A 7753-nucleotide genomic window follows, 5' to 3' on the forward strand; every position below is an offset into this window, starting at 1 on the left:
AAATCTTTTTAAATTTGATTGTGTAGTGTATACGTAGTATTTTTACGATAATCAATTTTATTTTGAAGGGGTTTTGACTGTTTTGAGTGCTTTTTTCATTGAGTGAATTTGTGTGTGTCATATCATAAATCATTGAGTGAATATTTGATTAATTTTACCTACTGGATTTGGTAGTGTTTTGTGAGCCCTGTTGAGTGTTCTATCATTTGGACCTTTGACTGTTACGGTTGATTGGAATGTTTATAAAGGTAAGAAAAGAACAAATCAAAAGATAAAATTTGACATCCCCACCAAAAATGAAATTAACGAAATTTGGCATCTCCACCAGAAGTGAAATTTGACATCTCCACCAAACATAACATATGGCACCACAAAAAAAGTCATAGGTAGGTCTATCCACTAAAATGTCAAATTTAAATGTTTGCACTGCCGGGAATCGAACCGGGGACCTTCGGTGCTTAAACTTGATGTGATTCCCACTCGGCCTGATAATACCTACTTCATTCACAACACATTAATATCTACCTACATACAAGTAGATAGGTACCTAGTACCTACATAGATATACCTATGTCCATGCATGCGTACCTTCAAGTACATAGGTAGGTAGTATGTAAACTAATGTAGGTATTCCATTATTAATGTATGTAATGTTGTTTTATCATAAAACATACATTAATAAGCCCTATACAGGTAGGCTTGACTCATTAAATGAGACTATTTCTGTCCGATCATATCAAGTGACTCTGTGGCGCAACGGTAGCGCGTCTGACTCCAGATCAGAAGGTTGCGTGTTCAAATCACGTCAGGGTCAAATCATTTTTTGGCTATTTTGTCCCTGAACCATGGGGCCTCTTTTTGCTGGGCCATAGAGATACGAGTATTCTCATGTTTTTGCAGTTTTAGCCAGCCTACTTAGCTGGCTGCCATGTATGCGCTAGGTCGCGGGTTCGATTCCCGCCCGGAACGAATTTTATCCTGACGGATAAAGTCCGTTCTCGGAACGGCTGGCTTTCTCCTATCCTGTCCTTCTCTTTCCGCTTTCGGGACGATAAGACCTCAGCAGTTACAGTTCCCTTTATCAAAACCTCTTTAGAGAAATTCTCCTCTTAAACTCCTTTCTCCTGAATAACTTAATAAGATCAACCCGGAACGGAGAGTTTTTCTCGAGAGGTAAAAGGATAAAATGAATTCTAGCAAAAAAAAAAAAAAAGTTCGACCAGACCAAGAATTGAATCTCTGACCCACTGCCCTGTGCGCGGGGGGGAAAATCCGCAGTCTATCAGCATAAACTTGTTGAATCCGATGGTGCTTAGACAGCATGGCGCTTTTTTTTTTCAATCCCCAACACCCCTAACCGGTGAATTCTCCAACACTTCAACCGGTGAGTTTCCCAGCCCCCCTGGACGGCGGAATTCTTTAATCTTCCACTCCACCACCTTATCAAGTGCGTATGTTAATTGGAACACAAAAGATCTGCATAGGGATGAGGAAAGCGAATTAAATGCCAGGTAAAAGTGCACATGAGTATTTCACCTGTAAGGTAAAAAGCGCAAAGATCAATAGCACAATATGCTCTAGTTCTCGAAACTTTCGCGCGGGGCGCTAGCGCGTTTCGAAAATGTTCAAACTTTTGCGCTGCGCCCTTCATGCAATATTCAGGCTCGATCTTCTGGTTTTTCAGAGTTGAGCTTTCAGTATTTTTTCCGCGTGGGCAGAGAGAGCTTCGTTCCGGGTACCGGGTTAAATTTCGCGAGGATTTCTTATTGCGTCTCGTTTCGGAAAAAAATTTGTGTTTTTTACTTGCGAACATCTCTAATAGAATTTTGATCTCTAACAGTTGTCTCTGTGAGAAGTCAAATTTTCCAATGGTTTTTGATTTATTTCACGAGGTTTCTCGCATTTCCTACCCTTAGGTTTACCAAACGATTTTAGATTTCGTGCTTGTTTTTTTAAATTTTTACCGTCTTTTTATTTCGCGAGGATTTTTTATTTGTGTCTCGTTTCGGAAAAAAATTGTGTTTTTTACTTGCGAACATCTCTAGCATTTTGATCTCTAACAGTTGTCGCTGTGAAAAGTCAAATTTTCCAAAGGTTTTTTGATTTATTTCACGAGTTTTTTCGCATTTCCTACCCTTAGGTTTACCAAACGATTTTAGATTTCGTGCTTGTTTTTTAAATTTTTACCGTCTTTTTTTAAATCGTCTTCTCTAACACACAAAATAGATTCACGTGTTGATCACACAATTCCGTTTCGGGGTTTATGAAATTTTTGAAAAATACAAAATTGAACAAAATCGGTTCTAAAACCTAAAACTCACCTAAATCGCATTGTCTTTAAACCTTTTGGTTTTCGTTTCCAATTTTGTTAGGAACCTACCTACCTCTACGTTATTTCGGTGTCGATTTAAAAGACATACATCCGTGGTTTTATTAAACGTCTAAAATAAGAACCTACCTAATATCATACCTAAGTAATTAAATTAATTGAAAACCTTTTTAAATTTGATTGTGTAATGTAGTATTTTTACGATCACCAATTTTATTCTGAAGGGTTTTTGACTATTCTGTGTTCTTTTTTCATTGAGTGATTCACCATTTTGATTGATTTTACCTACTGGAATTGGTAGTGTTTTGTGAGCCCTGTTGAGTGTTCTATCATCTGGACCTTTGACTGTTACGGTTGATTGGAATATTTATAAAGGTAAGAAAAGAACAAATCAAAAGATAAAATTTGACATCCCCACCAAAAATGAAAATTAACGAAATTTGACATCTCCACCAACCATAAATTTGACATCTCCACCAGAAGTGAAATTTGACATCTCCACCAGAAGTGAAATTTGACATCTCCACCAGAAGTGAAATTTGACATCTTATTTCGCGAGGATTTTTTTATTTGTGTCTCGTTTCGGAAAAAAAATTGTGTTTTTCACTTGCGAACATCTCTAGAATTTTGATCTCTAACAGTTGTCTCTGTGAAAAGTCAAATTTTCCAAAGGTTTTTGATTTATTTCACGAGTTTTCTCGCATTTCCTACCCCTTAGGTTTACCACACGATTTTAGATTTCGTGCTTGTTTTTTTAAATTTTTACCGTCTTTTTTCAAATCGTCTTCTCTAACACACAAAATAGATTCACGTGTTGATCACACAATTCCATTTCGGGGTTTATGAAATTTTTGGAAAATACAAAATCGAACAAAATCGGTTCTAAAACTCACCTAAATCGCATTGTCTTTAAACCTTTTCTTTTCGTTTCCAATTTTGTTAGGAACCTACCTCTAACGTTATTTCGGTGTCGATAAGACATAGATCCGTGGTTTTATTAAACATCTAAAATAAGAACCTACCTAATATCATACCTAGGTAATTAAATTAATTGAAAATCTTTTTAAATTTGATTGTGTAGTGTATACGTAGTATTTTTACGATAATCAATTTTATTTTGAAGGGGTTTTGACTGTTTTGAGTGCTTTTTTCATTGAGTGAATTTGTGTGTGTCATATCATAAATCATTGAGTGAATATTTGATTAATTTTACCTACTGGATTTGGTAGTGTTTTGTGAGCCCTGTTGAGTGTTCTATCATTTGGACCTTTGACTGTTACGGTTGATTGGAATGTTTATAAAGGTAAGAAAAGAACAAATCAAAAGATAAAATTTGACATCCCCACCAAAAATGAAATTAACGAAATTTGGCATCTCCACCAGAAGTGAAATTTGACATCTCCACCAAACATAACATATGGCACCACAAAAAAAGTCATAGGTAGGTCTATCCACTAAAATGTCAAATTTAAATGTTTGCACTGCCGGGAATCGAACCGGGGACCTTCGGTGCTTAAACTTGATGTGATTCCCACTCGGCCTGATAATACCTACTTCATTCACAACACATTAATATCTACCTACATACAAGTAGATAGGTACCTAGTACCTACATAGATATACCTATGTCCATGCATGCGTACCTTCAAGTACATAGGTAGGTAGTATGTAAACTAATGTAGGTATTCCATTATTAATGTATGTAATGTTGTTTTATCATAAAACATACATTAATAAGCCCTATACAGGTAGGCTTGACTCATTAAATGAGACTATTTCTGTCCGATCATATCAAGTGACTCTGTGGCGCAACGGTAGCGCGTCTGACTCCAGATCAGAAGGTTGCGTGTTCAAATCACGTCAGGGTCAAATCTTTTCTGGTGAGAACATCTGTTGGGTATTTTTGTTTATTATTATTGTTGTTGTTTTTTTTTATTTTTTATTTAATAAAATTGTTTTATTTCTGCTCAGACTCACTATTAAGTGTGTGCTAAGCGCAAGTTTTTTTATTTTTTATGAGCCCTTTGAGTTTTTTTTTTTTATTTTTCGTCGGCCTAGGTAGACACTTTAGCTCACTTGGTTTTTCTATTCAGTGGATTTTCCCCCATCCTGAAATCTAGTTGGATTGAAAGGGCAACCATCCTAACCCCCTCCTTTCCCTTCAAGAAATAAGGTGCCAAGAATGGCAGATTTTCTTTTTTTAATGGCAGATTTGTCAATTTCTCTCAGACCTATTCAAGTCCTTGCCACCAATTGAAAGCCTCTTGCTGACTGCAGCTGGAAAGAATGTAATAATTAATAATGGTGTGAAACTATCGTCATGAAAGGGATGTTTCAAAGGGAAGGAATTGTCTTCCAGAGAAAAGGAATATGGAGAAATGTGGAAAATGCCCCACATACCTACTTTTTGAACTCGTGTTTATTTCTTTCTCATAACAGTCATAAGCTACCTTCCTTGCTTCTTTTAAGTCAATTTTAGGAGGAGGAAGAAGAAGAACTTGAAGAAGAAGAAAGAAAGAAAGGAAGAAGAAGGAGAAAAAGGAAATGATGATAAAATGAACTTATGAATAGAAACTTCTCTTCTTTCTCTTTCTCTTCTTTGTCTCTATTATCTGTTTATACTCTACCTAGGTATCCCTTCTTATGTAGCTAAAAATAGACAAAAATACCCGAGTGCAAAAGTTTCTCTTTCCCTTATTCTTCCTCTCCCTCTTTTCTCTTCCTCTTTCTCTCTCATCCCCCTTTTCCTCTCTCTCTCCTTCTCTTCCTCTCTTTCTCTAAATCGTTTTCTATATCTCCTCTCTCTTCCAATTTTTCCTCTTTCTCGTTCATCTATTCCGTTCTCTCTCTCTCTCCCCTCTCTCTCTCTCTCTCCTCTCTCCTCTCTCTCTCCCTCTCTCTGTCTCGATTAAAGTTTACTTAATTTCATTTCCGTTTCATACTTGATTTCTCGATGATTGAAATACAATTCCAGCTGACTCGTTAGTCAGACTTTTTTTTTTATTCCATTTTATTTTTACTTTCTAGAAAAATGTAGGTAGGAATTACATATTATATTTTATACTTGCTTTTTTTCCAATTCTGTGTCGGTAAAATTTCATTTTATTTTCCATTGTCTTTTTAAAAATTCGAATAATTTAAAGAGAATCACACGATGTAAAGTCTAAAGGCAGCCAAATGGTCTTCTTTTTCGTTACTAGTGAACCAGCCAACCAACCAGCCAGCCAGCCAACCAACCAAAGCAAGGGTACCCCTGGTCTAAAATCAGCAGTCAGCCCTGATTTCAAATTTCAACACACCTACATAATTCAGCAATTGAAATGAAGTCCATTTATCCACTCCAACACAATACCTACCCTCCAACCAACATCACAAAATGCTGATGTATATTCTTCATCTCTCTCTCCCCTAATCTCTCTCTCTCTATTTCTCTCTCCCTCCCTCCCCCTCTCTCTCTCTCTCGATGCAATTTTCAATCTTTTATTGGGAGGGAATTTGATGTGTGTTTTATGTTCATTTTAATTTTCCTTTCGAATTGAGTTCTAAATGATTATACATAGGTACATAGATAGTTAGTTCTATATGATAAATAAGAAGCTTATTATGCATTTCTTTCTCTTGTTGGTATTGATTGAAACAAACAGCAGGACCAACAAACTCGAGGAAAAATCGTCCATCAACATAAAATTCTTTGAAGGATTTTTCATGTGGTAGATTTATTGATATCACCTCATCGATGAAAATTCCATCGAATATACCTACCTACATAAATAACAAATAGGGGAGGGTGATGATAAAAGAGGGGAAAATAGATATGAGGCATGGGAGTATTGTAGAGAGGTACCTATGGAAGTTGTTTTCGTAGCAATAAAAGGAAATGGATGGAAAGGAAAATAGAATGAAAATTGAACAAATAGAAAACAAAATATCTATTGTAGAAATAAGAGAGAGAGAGAGAAAGAGAGAGATAGAGAGAGAGAGAGAAAGAGAGGGAGAGAGAGAAAATTCTCGGATCTCCCTCTCCCTCTCTCTGCATTCCCCCCTCCTTTCTCCTTCCTTCTCAATGTGCCCTTATCTTTCTTCTCTCATCTCTCTTTCCACACCCCTCCCTCTCTGTTTTCATTTCTCCTTTCCTGTCTCTCTCCTTCCTTCTCAATTTCCTCTCCCTCTCTCTTTCTCTCTCTCTCTCTCTCTTTTAGTTTCTTATTTCTATGTTTATACACCTATAATATGTACCTACGTGATATTCCATAACTTTGTGAGAATACCTATACGTGAACACAATGTGATGGCGGCTGTGGAAATGATTGTGTGTGTGTTATTATTTTTTTTTAAAGAGGTTTGATAGATTGAACCTTTAAGTACCTACAAATAACAACGAAGGAGGCGAATAGGGAATAGGATAGGAGAAAGCCAGCCGTTCCGATGATGAACCTTGCCTGTTTAGAGTAAACTTCGTCCAGGGCGGGAATCGAACCCGCGAAACCTTATACAGCTTATGAGAAAGTCGAGCTTTACCCTCCAAGCTCCAAGTTTATAGGCCCTCTTAGATGTAATGAAATATGTATTGGGTTGGATTGAAGAGCTCACTGCTAGATAATTAATTCTATACCAAAAAAAAGTTTTTGGTGCTCCTTCTGTTCCTCCCAAATGTGTCTCATATTACCCTCTGTTCCCCTATTCCTCCCAGATGATGTGTCTCATATTATCCTGCCTCCCCCTACTCCCAAATGATGCTGTGTAGTCTCACTTTACCCTCCCTTCCCCTAATTCTCAAAGGCTCAGATGTATTCCAAGAGAGAGAGAGAGAGAGAGAGAGAGAGAGAGAGAGAGAGAGAGAGTTCTCTCTCTCCCTCCCATTTTCCATATAGGACACCTCGGTAGGTACTCGGTTACCACCTACATAATATTTTGAACTACATAGCTATGCATACCTATGTAGTATACATTTGTACATACTTCCGCTGTAGATATCTATAGGTAGAGGTTTTACAAACACAATATTGGTTTGAACAGAATAAAGTCAAACAAACCGTGTACAAACTCGGACGGGGGGACTGTCAAACAGCAGAAATTGTTCGCTTTTACGAGCCTTGGGCGCAACATGAAACATTCATATGAGAATTTGCCCCCTTCGGGCCTAAAACATTGGGCATACACGTTCCAATCTACCCAATTACACGTTCCAATTTACCCATGTGTAGGGTATGTTCCTATCTCGATCTAACAATGCCTGCCGTAGGGTCAGGTGGGGAGATGTTGTTTGCATTTTGAATTGTTTCTCCTCTTGCATCTTGCAACGTCAATACCTATTAAAATGTATAATTTCATTTGCCCCAACATCCCCAACAGTCGTAACAAAGGGGTAATAAAACCCGCTGTCTGGGGAATATGCAAGGGTTAAAATTTACGGTACAGAGGTCC

At 37.3% G+C, this 7753-nt stretch overlaps 2 non-coding genes across 2 annotated transcripts; both read left to right on the forward strand.

Annotated features, from left to right (window-relative positions):
- The first annotated feature begins 742 nt into the window (after positions 1-742).
- Positions 743-814, forward strand: Trnaw-cca. Its single transcript has one exon. It is a non-coding gene; the product is annotated as a tRNA-Trp (tRNA).
- A 3312-nt stretch (positions 815-4126) lies between these two features.
- Positions 4127-4198, forward strand: Trnaw-cca. Its single transcript has one exon. It is a non-coding gene; the product is annotated as a tRNA-Trp (tRNA).
- The last annotated feature ends 3555 nt before the right edge of the window (positions 4199-7753 follow it).

This window comes from Diaphorina citri, unplaced genomic scaffold (genome assembly GCF_000475195.1).
Source record: "Diaphorina citri unplaced genomic scaffold, Diaci psyllid genome assembly version 1.1 scaffold1059, whole genome shotgun sequence".
In the NCBI taxonomy this organism is placed as follows: Eukaryota; Metazoa; Arthropoda; class Insecta; order Hemiptera; family Psyllidae; genus Diaphorina; species Diaphorina citri.